The sequence below is a fragment of the Elaeis guineensis genome, chromosome 4 (genome assembly GCF_000442705.2).
Source record: "Elaeis guineensis isolate ETL-2024a chromosome 4, EG11, whole genome shotgun sequence".
In the NCBI taxonomy this organism is placed as follows: domain Eukaryota; kingdom Viridiplantae; phylum Streptophyta; class Magnoliopsida; order Arecales; family Arecaceae; genus Elaeis; species Elaeis guineensis.
The window spans coordinates 67,592,048-67,605,309 of NC_025996.2; the positions used below are offsets into that span (position 1 = coordinate 67,592,048).

A 13,262-nucleotide genomic window follows, 5' to 3' on the forward strand; every position below is an offset into this window, starting at 1 on the left:
ATTTAAAATTATAATTTTTATTTTTTTCTCATTTTTTTTATGATATTTTTTATTTTTTTAATTTCTTAAAAAAAATTTTGGGATATTTTTTTAAAAAAATTAATTTTAAATGAGAAAAATAATTTGAATTTATTTTTTTTATTTGAATTAATATTTGAATTAATATTTTTTTAAATTTAAAATTATAATTTTTTGCTTCTTTATGGCACTTTTAATTTTTTATTTTTTTGACATATTTTTTTAATTTTAAATGAGAAAAGTAATTTGAAATGATATTCTTTATTTGAATTAAAATTAGAATTTTTATTTTTCTTAAAATTCAAAATTATAACTTATATTTTTTTCTCATTTCTTTCTCATTTTTTCTTTTTTTATAGTATATTTTATTTTTTTAATTTTTTACAGTTTCCTTTGAAATATTTTTTTAAAAAATTAATTTTAAATAAAAAAAATAATTTGAAATTATCTTTTTTATTTGAATTAAAATTAAAATTTTTATTTTTCTAAATTTTAAATTATAATTTTTATTTCTTTCTCATTTTCTTCTTGTTTGTTTGGAATATTTTTTAAAAAAATAATTTGAAATGGTGAAAGTAATTCGAAATGATATTTTTTATTTTAATTAAAATTAAAATTATTATTTCTTCTAAATTTAAAATTATAATTTTTATTTTTTTATATTTTTTTAAATTTTTGGCTTCTTTATGGCACTTTTTATTTTTTTTTTTTTGACATATTTTTTTAATTTTAAATGGAAAAGTAATTTGAAATGGTATTTTTTATTATAATTAAAATTAAAAATTTTATTTTTTTAATTAAAAATTTAATTTTAATTTTTTTTTTAAATATTTGCTTTTTTATGGATCTTTTTTTTAAGTTTTTATTTTTTTTACATATTTTTTAAAAAATTTAATTTGAAATGAGGAAAGTAATTTGAAATGATGGTTTTTATTTGAATTAAAATTAAAATTTTTATTTTTTTAAATTTTGAATTATAATTTTTATTTTTTTCTCATTTCTTACTCATTTTTTCTTTATTTATGATATTTTTTATTTTTTTATTTTTTAAGATTTCTTTTTCAGATATTTTTTTAAAAAAATTAATTTTAAATGAACAAAATAATTTAAATTTATCTTTTTTATTTGAATTAAAATTAGAATTTTTATTCTTTAAAATTCATTCAAAATTAAAATTTTTATTTTTTTCTTCTTTTATAATATTTTTTTAAAAAAATTATTTGAAAAGGAGATTGTAATTTGAAATGATGATTTTTATTTTAATTAAAATTAAAATTTTTGTTTTTTTAAAATTTAGAATTATAATTTCTATTTCTTTTCAAATTTTTATGATATTTTTAATTTTTTTATATATTTTTTTGAAAAGATAATTTGAAATGGAGATACTAATTTGAAATGATAATTTTTATTTTTATCAAAATTATAATTTTTATTTTTTTATAAAATTAAAATTTTTATTTTTTTATCATTTTTTTTAGGAAAAAACTAAAATCGTCAAATAATATGGTGTTTTTAAAAACGTCATTTGGAATGGCATTTTTAAAAACACCATATCCAATGGCGTTTTTAAAAACGCCATATCCAATGGTGTTTTTTTAACTTTTTTTTTTTTTTAGGCGTCATCTACGTGGAAAATGGGAGGTGACGTGATGATGATAAAACGTCATTTTGAATGATGTTTTATCATTTTTGTATAATTTGATAAATAATTTAAAATTTAAATTATTTATATAAATAAATTTTTTTTTTAACATTACTCAAAAAAGCACTCGAGGAAGTGAAACCAGCAGTCGACCGAGAGTAGCCTTGTCCCATCAATTAACATTGCATCATTTCCAAACGGTATGCACCGGTGGATCCAGCACTATATGTCACTTACTACTACATTTATGACTGGCCCAAATCAATAAGGACTTCAAGCCGAACCAGAGTCCATGGAAGCCATGGTAGCCACATCAGGAAATTAAGGAAAACCTTACAGTTCACCCTGTCCTGGAAGCAATTTGTTTGAATCTCAACCTAACTGTACATGGAACTCTTAGTCAAATCGGGACAACCATCACTGTGGCTAGAATCAAAGACAATTAAGAGGATGGATAAGGAAGCCATGGTAGCCACATAAAGAATGCCACTCCGCCATGAGGCTGATCTCACTTAGATTTTGTAAAAGATGCATTAGCAATGGTATGTATGATACGGCAATGTGACAAAGACCAGCGACAGTAACATGCCCAGTCTTCATTGAGCCAAGTATTGTTGGTTTTAGGTTATTAAGCTAGTGGAGTTAACATGCAATCATAAAGCCCAACATGGCAATACTTAATTCCATCTTGGCCAAATAGTTGACTGAGGAGGAGTATTACATATGCAAAGAAAACTTCTTCTTCTTCCTCCCATTGTTGCTTTTGTTGTCATATCTACATAGGATGAATGCTAAAAGCATGAGAAACTTTTCTCCTCTGAAGTTGGTTCTTTTTCTTACCTTGATTTCTGTAAACACCCATCTTTGTTTCACAACTGATACTATCTCTCCTGGCCAATCTCTTGTGGCGAACCAGACCATAGTCTCAAAAGGAGGCACCTTCGAGCTGGGTTTCTTCAGCCCTGGAGAATCTCGAAATTTCTATATTGGCATTTGGTACAAAAAAATCCCAAAACAAACGGTCATCTGGGTTGCAAACAGAGAATGGCCTATCTCTAACACCTCTTCCTCTGAGCTGAAAATATCTGAAGATGGCAACCTAGTTCTTGTTAGCCACTCCAAAATTCCAATATGGTCATCCAAGTCAAGATTACCTACACTGAATTCTACCATCGCAGTGCTTCTTGACACTGGAAATCTAGTTTTGAGAGACCAAATAAACTCCTCCCTTGTTGCTTGGCAGAGTTTTCATCACCCCACTGACACATGGGTACCGGAAAGCTTTATCGGGATGAACAAAATCACAGGGGAATATGAGTCTCTGACTTCATGGAAGAATGCTGAAGACCCTGCTCCTGGTTTTTTCTCTGACAGCATCGATCCAGCAGGAACCAATGAGTACTTTTTGCTGTGGAAGGGATCCCAACAGTACTGGCGTAGCGGAGCTTGGAATGGGCATTACTTCAATTTGATCCCTGTAATGAAACCACTCTTTAAGTTAATCTTTATTAACGATAAGCAGTGGAGGGGTACCACCTGCACTCTCTACAATAGATCGATAATCACACGAATGGTGATGGACTTGACGGGGCAAATCAAGCAGTTCGTTTGGATAGAAAGCTCCCAGGAATGGCTAATGTTCTGGTCTCAACCATCAGCACAATGTGATGTCTATTCTCTCTGTGGAGCTTTTGGTATCTGTGACCAGGGTAGCCTGCCACCCTGCAGATGTCCACGTGGTTTCCAGCCAGCTTCTCCGAGAAATTGGAGCCTGAACGATTGGAGCCGTGGGTGTCAGAGAAAAACTCAACTGCCATGCAGAGAAGATGATCAATTTTTCATGATGCCTAACATGCAGTTGCCTGTAAATTACCAGCCTCTGAAGGTTCCAAGCCATGAAGAATGCAAAGTAGCTTGTTTGAACAATTGCTCTTGCACTGCTTATGCCTATACATATAGCAGTGGATGCTTGCTTTGGAATGGGGAGCTTCAGAATCTTCGACAACTATATGATGGTGATGGTGCAAACACGACTCTTTATCTCCGTCTTGCAGCCTCAGAGCTGATGACTTCCGGTCGAAACAATAAAGCAGTATACGTGGTTGCTGCAGTGGCAGTGGTTGGGGTTCTCATCATTCTTGTGGGTCTAGTTTGGAGATATCACAGAAGAAGGGTAACCAACTCCATGAAAGAGTTAGAAGGCTCACTAGTTTTGTTCACTTATGCTGACTTGCGACGTGTGACCAGGAACTTCTCTGAGAAGTTGGGGGGAGGAAGCTTTGGCTCAGTTTATAAAGGATTATTACCAGACTCCACTGTCGTGGCTGTGAAGAAACTCGAAGGTCTCAAACAAGGGGAGAAACAATTTCGCACTGAAGTTAGCACATTGGGATCAATTCAGCATGTCAATCTGATTCGACTCCATGGATTCTGCTCTGAAGGTACCAAAAAGTTGTTAGTTTATGAGTTTATGCCAAATGGCTCCTTGGATTCTTATCTCTTCAAGAATAACTGTATGATATTAAATTGGAGAACTCGATACGAAATTTTCCTGGGATTGCCCGAGGATTGGCCTATCTCCATGAAGAATGTATTCAGTGCATTATTCATTGTGATGTGAAGCCAGAGAACATACTTCTTGACGCCCAGCTGTGTCCCAAGGTTGCGGATTTTGGAATGGCAAAGCTCGTAGGCCGGGACTTCAGCCGGGTATTAACAACCATGAGGGGAACTATAGGCTATTTAGCACCGGAATGGATTTCAGGCCTACCCATCACTCCGAAAGCCGATGTTTATAGTTTCGGTATGATGCTTTTTGACTTGATATCTGGCAGGAGAAACAACGATCATCCAGATGTTGGGGAAATCGGCTTTTTCCCTGTATGGGCTGCAAGTAGAGTTGTGCAGGGTGAATTCCTCAGTTTAGTGGATGCGAAACTGGAGGATCATGTGAACATGGATGAACTGAGCAGAGCCTGTAAAGTTGCCCGTTGGTGTATTCAAGATTCGGAAGCTCATAGGCCTTCCATGGGGCAGGTTGTTAGTGTCCTGGAAGGTTTCATAGAGGTAGACATGCCTCCTGTTCCACAAGGTTTGCAACAACTCCTACCAAATCAGCAATCACCTGTCTTCTTTTCTGGATTAACATCTGTTTAATAGCTTCACCTGATGCAAACTATCCTAGTTATTCCTATGCTTGCATCATATAGTCCTAATGCTTTAGATTTTAAAATCCAGAACAATTTGGTACTTGTATTCCATCGATGTAAGTTATTCTAGAAAATAAGAATAGAGTAGGTCTGATGTATTTGTATGTGTAGCAGTTGTAGCTGTGGAAAAGAGTTCTAATTCGAGTAATTGCTGAAAAAATCTGAACTACTGCTGCATTTGGTCCCAGAAGAAACAGTTATCACTGCAACTTCATTTTACACCAGATCTCATGTGTTGTCTTTGAAGTCATTTCTGGAGCTTAAACTAGATATGTTACTAACCAGGTCCTGGCTAATGTAGAGCATAGATGTTGTTTTTTTGTTCCACGCATCAACCTCCAAGGCCTTTCATTTCAGTTTAATCCAGTTCCTTTTCTTCAAGGCAAGTTGGAGTACACCATTTCTTATGCAGAACAATTGAATCCTTGTGAACCTCTTTTCCTTCTATGCAGTAGAATTTTGTACTTATCTTCTCAGGCAAGAGTATAATTTTGAACATCAAGCTTCATTTCAAAGAGAAGGTGAAAGCAAAGCATGACAAATCCCATGAAATGGAGGGTCCAGAAAGCAAAGGATCAAAAAGGCCCTATAGAAGGGCCAATTCCAAGACTCAGATCTCCACAACAGGAGAAAAACCGTCTAACACTCCAACGCCACTTGGGTGGTAGAGATCTAATGAGTCGTTGAGTCATAAGCATACGGAGGATTTTGAGTTTTCTACCACCTTCCATCATCAAGCCATGATGATACAAAGGAGTAAACATTATTAAGAATATCAAGAGCATTCTTTTCGACTTGACGAACTTTCTTCATCAGACTCAGCCTCCATGTGTCTGAAGATAAAGCAAAGAGTCTAAAAACTTAGAATCTAAACTTGTGTTTGATAGATAATGAAAACCTCCTCAAAAGTGGCTTCACAAAGCATCTTTGTTGAGTTTCTAGACCAGTCTCTCTTTTATTTTACCAGAGTAACAAGCCTATGCTAAAGCATGATACAAAGGATTTGAGGAAAAAAAGGATAAACCTTTAGGAGCATGGCCCCTGTACAAAGGAGAGAATGGAAGCACAAACAAAGCCAATGTCACTAGGAAAATGATAAAATATGCAAATAGAGAACACTTCTTTAGAATCCCATCTTCCCAGCCCACAATCCTTCCCACTGCAGAGCTTTTGGTTTGATACAAAATTCATTATTTCCGAAACATCAGCTATAAGGTCTTCGCTAGTCCGAGACCTGAATTCTGGACTCCAAATCAACTGCCAAACAAAAAGCTGAAGTTGGGAGTGCACCGAAGAATCCTAGTCCCATGCAAGCTTACATAGACTTGGGACAAATATCTGCAAGCTTCGAGGACCAACCAGATGACCATTCCTAAAACTCACATATCTACCTCCAAAAACCTCTCTGAAGTTCAGACCCAAAAGGCTCCAGCCACTTCAAGAACATCTTGTGAAAAGAAGAAGCACACCAAGGGGTCCGGCTGAAAGTTGGCTGTGGTTCTTTCATATTAAGTAGATGCGTTAGCTTACCACTGCAACTTGAAACTCCCAAATGACTGCTTAGCTTCCAAGGCCAGACCTTGCAACAAATGCATTCATAACTAAGCCAACTCAGGACAGAAGCTGATCTAGAATAAGCTAAAAACAAGGATCCAGTGTACCTTGAACATATTGAGATTGTGTCACTTTCATAAATGAATGCCATTGCTCTGCTTCCTAAGCATTTTCATGTAGATGTATGAGCAAAAAAATTTAAGATCATAGAGCTGCAGCCCACTCCTTCAGCAATCCGAAAATCAAGTTCAAAGAAATTTAGCACTTGGACAATACCAACATAATCTTGGTGTAGACACCCTCAAGCTGTAAAAAGAGTAACTTCTTATGCAGTGCTGAGTCCGTCCTAAAACTTGGTTCATCCAACCTAAATGCTAGTCTGTCCGTCCCACATGTGTATTGTCCAACTTGATGTGATCTTATCCTTAGCCAACCAAGTCAATCCTATCACAATCAATCCAATTCTTCTACAGGCCTATTTCATGTATCCTACTCCCAATTCATTTCTTTTTTGAGGGCCAAACATAGCACATGAGTCTAACTAGCCTTCTAGATTCTCCATTTGAACTGAAATTGAGCTTGGCATGAGCCTCATATGTCAATTTGCCAAGCTCAGATGTCTGTGGATCCCTTGATATGCTTACCGAATGCCCTATAACACTATGATTAGTGAAGAATCTTTGCTTGCATACTGGGTGCAATTTGATAAAACTATTCTCATGTTAACTCACCATCCCTCTCTCTCTTTAGGACCACTTATCAAATGGCATCCCAAGAGGCCTTTACTTCAAAATTCTCTCTAGCTAACTTTATTTTTCCCTTGCTCTTCTCTTCCCATTTATCTATCCTAACAAAATCCTCCAATGCTCCTTTCCTTGCATCTAATTCTACATCTACTAAATGACAAAGATTTGTTATTGTAACCAATGATATCCATTTGGAAACCAAATCCTAGACATTGATTTGCCTAATCTTATGTAATGCCCCATATTTTGCCCTTATATATTTTCTAAAAGATCTAAATAACCCTAAGCCCTCTAAATCCAATGATATTCATAACAATATCATTATTAAGGATCTGCACAATTAGATTCTTTTGTCCCTCTCCTATAACATCCTAATTATCTAACCATCCTTCACATCACCTATCCTTGTGAGGAGGGGAAGGTCCAATCAAATTCCTTCATCTAGCTCTCTTTCTCACCTATAGATCAAAGTTTTTTCCTTATTCCTACTCCTTCCTTGAATTCTAGCATTCCAAAAAGACACAACTAAACGAGGATACTCTTATCGAATGGTCTTCAACCCTCTCTTCATACACTTAGCCAATAGAACCTTGCCATCTCAAATTTAACATATCCCTTAGATCCATTTAGACTGAATTATAGCCCCAAACCAATCCTTTCGTCTCTATATAATTCTAGCTCTTTAAAGAACATATTCCAAATAAACACACCTTCCTCAAATCCTTATCATCCACCTCTTCAATCCTCTTTTCATACCCCTAAAGCAATAGGACCTTGGCATTTTAGATTCATCATAATCTTTAAATATCTTTAGATTGAATTATAGTTCCCTCAAATCAAGCCCTCCCCTCTCTACTCAATCCTACCCTTCAAAGACACTCTCTTATCATCTCAACCTTCCATTTATGCCATCTCATTAATCACCCTTAAACCAATTAACCAATAGGATTAAAATACTCAATTTCCCTCTTATAACATCTAAATGTATGGTAAACAATATTTCTCATTGAATTTTGACCCTATAGTCCCCCACCTTTCTTTATAAATACCTCCTCTGTTATCCTAAAATTGATAGAAAACTCCATAGAAAATGGGAGAAATCCCTTAGAATTAGGTTAGAATTTGAAAAATCCTAAAGAAACTCTATCTCTCTTAAGTCTCTATAAACCCTAATCATTTATCTAATCATCCTCCTCCTCTCCATACCATGAGCCTTGAATCATAATTCACCACTAGCTAATCTTCCGCTATATGACCTAGCCTTAAGTGCCACAGATACTTATCATTTAGACTATCTCTAGGCCTTTTAATTTCTATGGCATTCACATTTTGCTCAATATTAAAAACAGATACATCAACATGTAATTGATAGAGATCATTAATAACAAAATCATTTACAACTTTATTATTTTCATAAAATATGTTACAATGGTCCTTATGAAAGCTAATCACATAGCCTTCTTGTGCTAAACATGAAACAGAAATCAAATTTCTACTTGCTGCAGGCACATAATAACAGTCTCTTAAAACTAAATCTAATCCTAACGGTAATCATAGAGGGTAGGTTCCTACGGCCACAGCAGCAACTCTTGCTCCATTCCCGACATGTAGGATCATCTTCCCATCCCTCAGCCTCCTACTCTCCTCAAGACCCTGCATAGAAGTGCACAAATGAGCACTAGAACCAGAGTCAAGCACCCAACTGGATGCAGAAGAAACTGTAAGATTAGATTCGATAATGAGCATACCTCCAGAAAGACCATCCTTCTTGTTCTTCAGGATGGTCAGGTACTGAGGACAGTTTCACTTCTAATGGCCTTCTGACTGACAGTGGAAATACTTTTCTTTTTCAGAAGCCTTCTTCTTCGATCCTGTCTTCTTGTTCTTGCCATCCACCTTCTGCTTCTTCACAGACTTCTTTTTCTTTCCAAAAGACTTTCTCTTGGAAGAAGTCCGCTCCACAGTAAGAACTGAGCCTTTTGAACCTTTCATTGAAAGCTCAGCCGTAACCAGCATATTCATTAACTCGGCCAAGGTACATTGCATCTTATGCATATGGAAGTTCATGATAAACTGACTATATGCATCGGACAAGGACTGAAGGATCACATCAATCTGAAAATCCTTGTATAAGATGATACCGAGCTTCTCAAGCTCCTCAAGATCCTGAATCATTGTCAAATAATGATCTTGGACTGACTGTCCATCACGCATCTTAGTCTTAAAAAGTCTTTGACAGACTTGATACTTGGCCGCGTGACTCTGTTCACCAAACAACTCTTGTAGGTGAGCCAACATTTGGTGGGTAGTCAAAATATTTTCATGTTGGCGTTGCAAATCATCGGACATTGCACCCAACATGTAGTACCTGGCTTTGTTATCATCATCCGTCCACTTTTTCAGAGACGCTCTCTATTCAGCAGCTGGACGTGCTGGCATGGCAGGTGGGTCCTGCTCCAAGACATGAGTCAATTTTTTGAAACCCAAAATAATTCTGTAGTTCCTCAACCAGTCCTTAAAATTTGGTCCAGTAGTCTATGAGTGTCTAAAATTTTGGTCAGGGGGTTTGAGGCAGACATGTTTCCTGTAGAGAGTCAAAAGTTTCTAGTTAGATTTTGTAATCAGACTCAACCAATTTGTTTAGAGTTTTTATTTTTAAATAAATTAGGCTCCCACTATTTTCTCAGATCTCTACACTCCCTTGGTAGAGATGTGAAAATCTTCGGATTAGTGATTTCTAGTGGATGGTGCAGTCTCACCGACTGGCTCATCACCTCACCTAACAGTTATTGGTGATGGATCAATCGATGAGTGGACAACTCTTGTTCAATGATTCTCTAATCATGATGCACCCAAAACTTGGTCTCTAATTCATGCAGCTCACCGTATCTGGGATATTGCTTCAATCCTTAGTTAAGCCAAACCCACCATTTGCACGAACTAGATTCCTGATTGGGTCCCTCACCGTATTCGGAATATTAAGCCTAACCCATCCTCTAATCCGTAGCATCCAATGCCTAATGGACATGGTTGCGTCTTCCCGGTGCAACTGAGCCACTGTAACCAGTCGAGAACAATCAACTCCGGGAAGGGCCCGCACATCCACAATGGTGGAAGATCTAGACTTAATATTTTCTTAGAGAGATTTGATTTAGGTCTCTTTAAACTTGACTTGACATAGTTATAACAATTATGACTAACCTAGTGGCATGGGTCAGCTCGAATTGTTAGCCACCTCAAATCAGAACTGGGTCGACACATATGGCTAGGTAAGTGAGATCGGTGGGAGGGATATGCCATTAACTCGACAAGAACGCATTCGAGTCGAGTAGCTCCCAATTAAAAATCAATCGATCGTATCTGCCCAACTTACCTTAGACACTAAATTATCGAACCAGAACTAATTGGGTTAGCCTACAATCCAGGCTCTAACCACTGAGCCAAATTAGGTCTTAACTTGATTGAGTCACATCTAAATATGATTCGACCTTGACCCAGACTTAATCCTATTAGGCTGGTCAATTATTAGCTTTCATGATCCCACCTAACCAACTCTTGATTCGGTTTGATCAACTGCTAAACCTAATTGAGCTACCCAAGTCCGAACCCAATCTTATGAAAATATCTTAGATCTGAAATTTTCAATTTTAGACCTAACTTAATTTCATAAGCTCAATACATTAATTAAGTTTGGGTTCATAAACAAAGTATATAAAATAAATCCTAAGATTTCAGGATCTAGGATTTTGCAGAAAAGTAAGTTTTGATTTCTGATTAAGATGAACATGCGGCACCCCTACATGTCATATGAACACCCCATTGAATGGAAGAGAGGGTCTTAAAACCCTACTTTGTTCTTATGATCGGACAGCCATGAGGAACACCTTAATCAGAAATATAAATTTAACTACAAAACTAGTTAGATCTAAATTAACATATCACATATATAATTTAAGATCTAACTAATACATGCTTTGCATACATCTCATGTATCAAAAATCAATCTAATTAACATGATTTTAGATCTGATACATCACATGTAATATCTGAAAAATAGAATTTAAATTGAACTATTCAAAATAAAAACTATTCTAGACAAGTTACTAGAACAATTCTACAACTAGTTTAGGCATGCAACAGATCAATTTTAAGAAATAATTAAAATTTTATTTTCTATTTTTTGATCAGATTATAACAATTATAATATCAAAAAATAGAGAATAAATTATATTTAATTCATATTTTAATCTCATTAAAATATAAAACTTAAGACTATTCATGGATTCAATTAATCATAGTCTAGTTATGCATCTCATGTATGTTAGATCTTCTTAGATTTAATTTTAAATATTTTGATTTCAGATTCTATCAATCTGATGTGATATCAAAAATTATTTAATATCAGATAAATTAAAATTAAAATTAGATCTAAAATAGAGCCAACAACCTGGCTCTGATACCACTTGAAGGAAAAACCACCTTTTTCCTGTGTAGGATCTTCCAGATTTCATCAAATCTGGGGCGAATAAATTAAAAATTTTATCCTATGCTATTTTAGATCTAATGTCTATTAGATCTAATTTTATTATCTGATATTTAAAATCTAAAATTAAATCTAAAAGTATGAGAAATATAGACATACCTTAAGGGTAATCTAATTACCCTGTAGATGATCGCAGCACTGCTGAGGTTCTGATGTAGCCACGCAAGCGCCTGGCCTCTACCAGTATCCACTCAGGTAGGATCTGGAACATCTTCTCCTCAAATTCTATGCTCCAAAAATCAGATCAATATCTAATTTGAAAGTACTTCAGAACTCCTTCTGAAGTTGGAGCAGCAGCCTGTCGAAGATGTCCTGCAGCCTTCTGTTCCAGGCGTCACCACAGCCTTGTACCTTTGCCAGATGAACGTCCAACTTCTTGGACGTGAAGAGGGGAGAAAGGGAGTAGGGAGGATATAGAGAAGAGGGAGGGGTGGCATCTAATGGTTTTTTGCATAAAACAAGTTCTATCTCGAAACCCTAGGTGCAGCAGGGTTTATATAGATCCTGTATGCTGCGCAGTGCCACATCATTCGACCAATCAAAAAATTTCAATAAATTTTGAAAAAATTTGATTGGTGGAGTGATATCATCTGATCACATCAGATAAAATCCTCATGCTCTCTCCTATGTTGGCACCAACATTGGATAAGCACGAATAAGGTGGCACCAAAGAGTCCAAGTTTATCAGGACTCTTTGGTTCTTATCCATTTGGGGCGCCCACTTAAATCCAATTGAGCTCATTCCATAATTTGATTATGGCACCCAATTTGAAGTGGTTTGGACATGTGGACACTCCACAAAAATCCTTCAATGAATCCTCTTCAGTTTAAGACCCATATGTCAACTTTTGACAGATGTCCTAAAATAAATTGGCAGGTGCTAGAAATTAGTAGGTGTTGTCTTAAATTATCTCATGAATTAAAACAAGCCTTTTTTGAGCTAGACAAGCTTCAATTAGACTAAGAAAAACCTTTCCAAGGTTCTCTGGATGAGCCAGATCACATTTGGCTCAGTAGAGACAGAAAAGATTACACGAGGAGAAAGTTAGGCTCAATGAGTGCTAGCACGATTTCCTTGAACCTAATTGGATTTATCCAAATCAATTGGGATAGCCCAATTGATGACATCCAAATCCTAACCCTTATTTGTGTAACCCAATTAGGTTCAATTCTGTATGGTAATGAGACATATCGTGATCTCATCATCGACATCATCGAAACTTCTTTCGATGGATCAGAACTCTTCTGATTCAGACAATTAGAATGATCGATCATCAAAATCATTCTAATTGCTTTCAAAATCCACCAGTGACACCTAGCAGTATATGGTGGTAACCCATCAGAACTGAAGACGAACCTCTTGGTATAGCTACCTGTGTGATTGAGTTCCTCTATCATGAGTTCTGACTGAATTAGGATTAAGGTAAACTCGTCAAACCCAACATCAGTCATATGAATCAATTGATCGATCTGAGTCCAATGTGAAACCCAACGAAAAACTCTTTTCCATTATTTCACTCTGCCATGGCCATGGGCTTAAGGACTTGATC

The 13,262-nt window shown here is 35.7% G+C and overlaps 1 pseudogene; it reads left to right on the top strand.

Moving 5' to 3' along the window:
* Positions 1 to 2,294: 2,294 nt before the first annotated feature.
* On the top strand, positions 2,295 to 5,088 carry LOC140857542 (G-type lectin S-receptor-like serine/threonine-protein kinase At2g19130; annotated as a pseudogene).
* Positions 5,089 to 13,262: the final 8,174 nt, after the last annotated feature.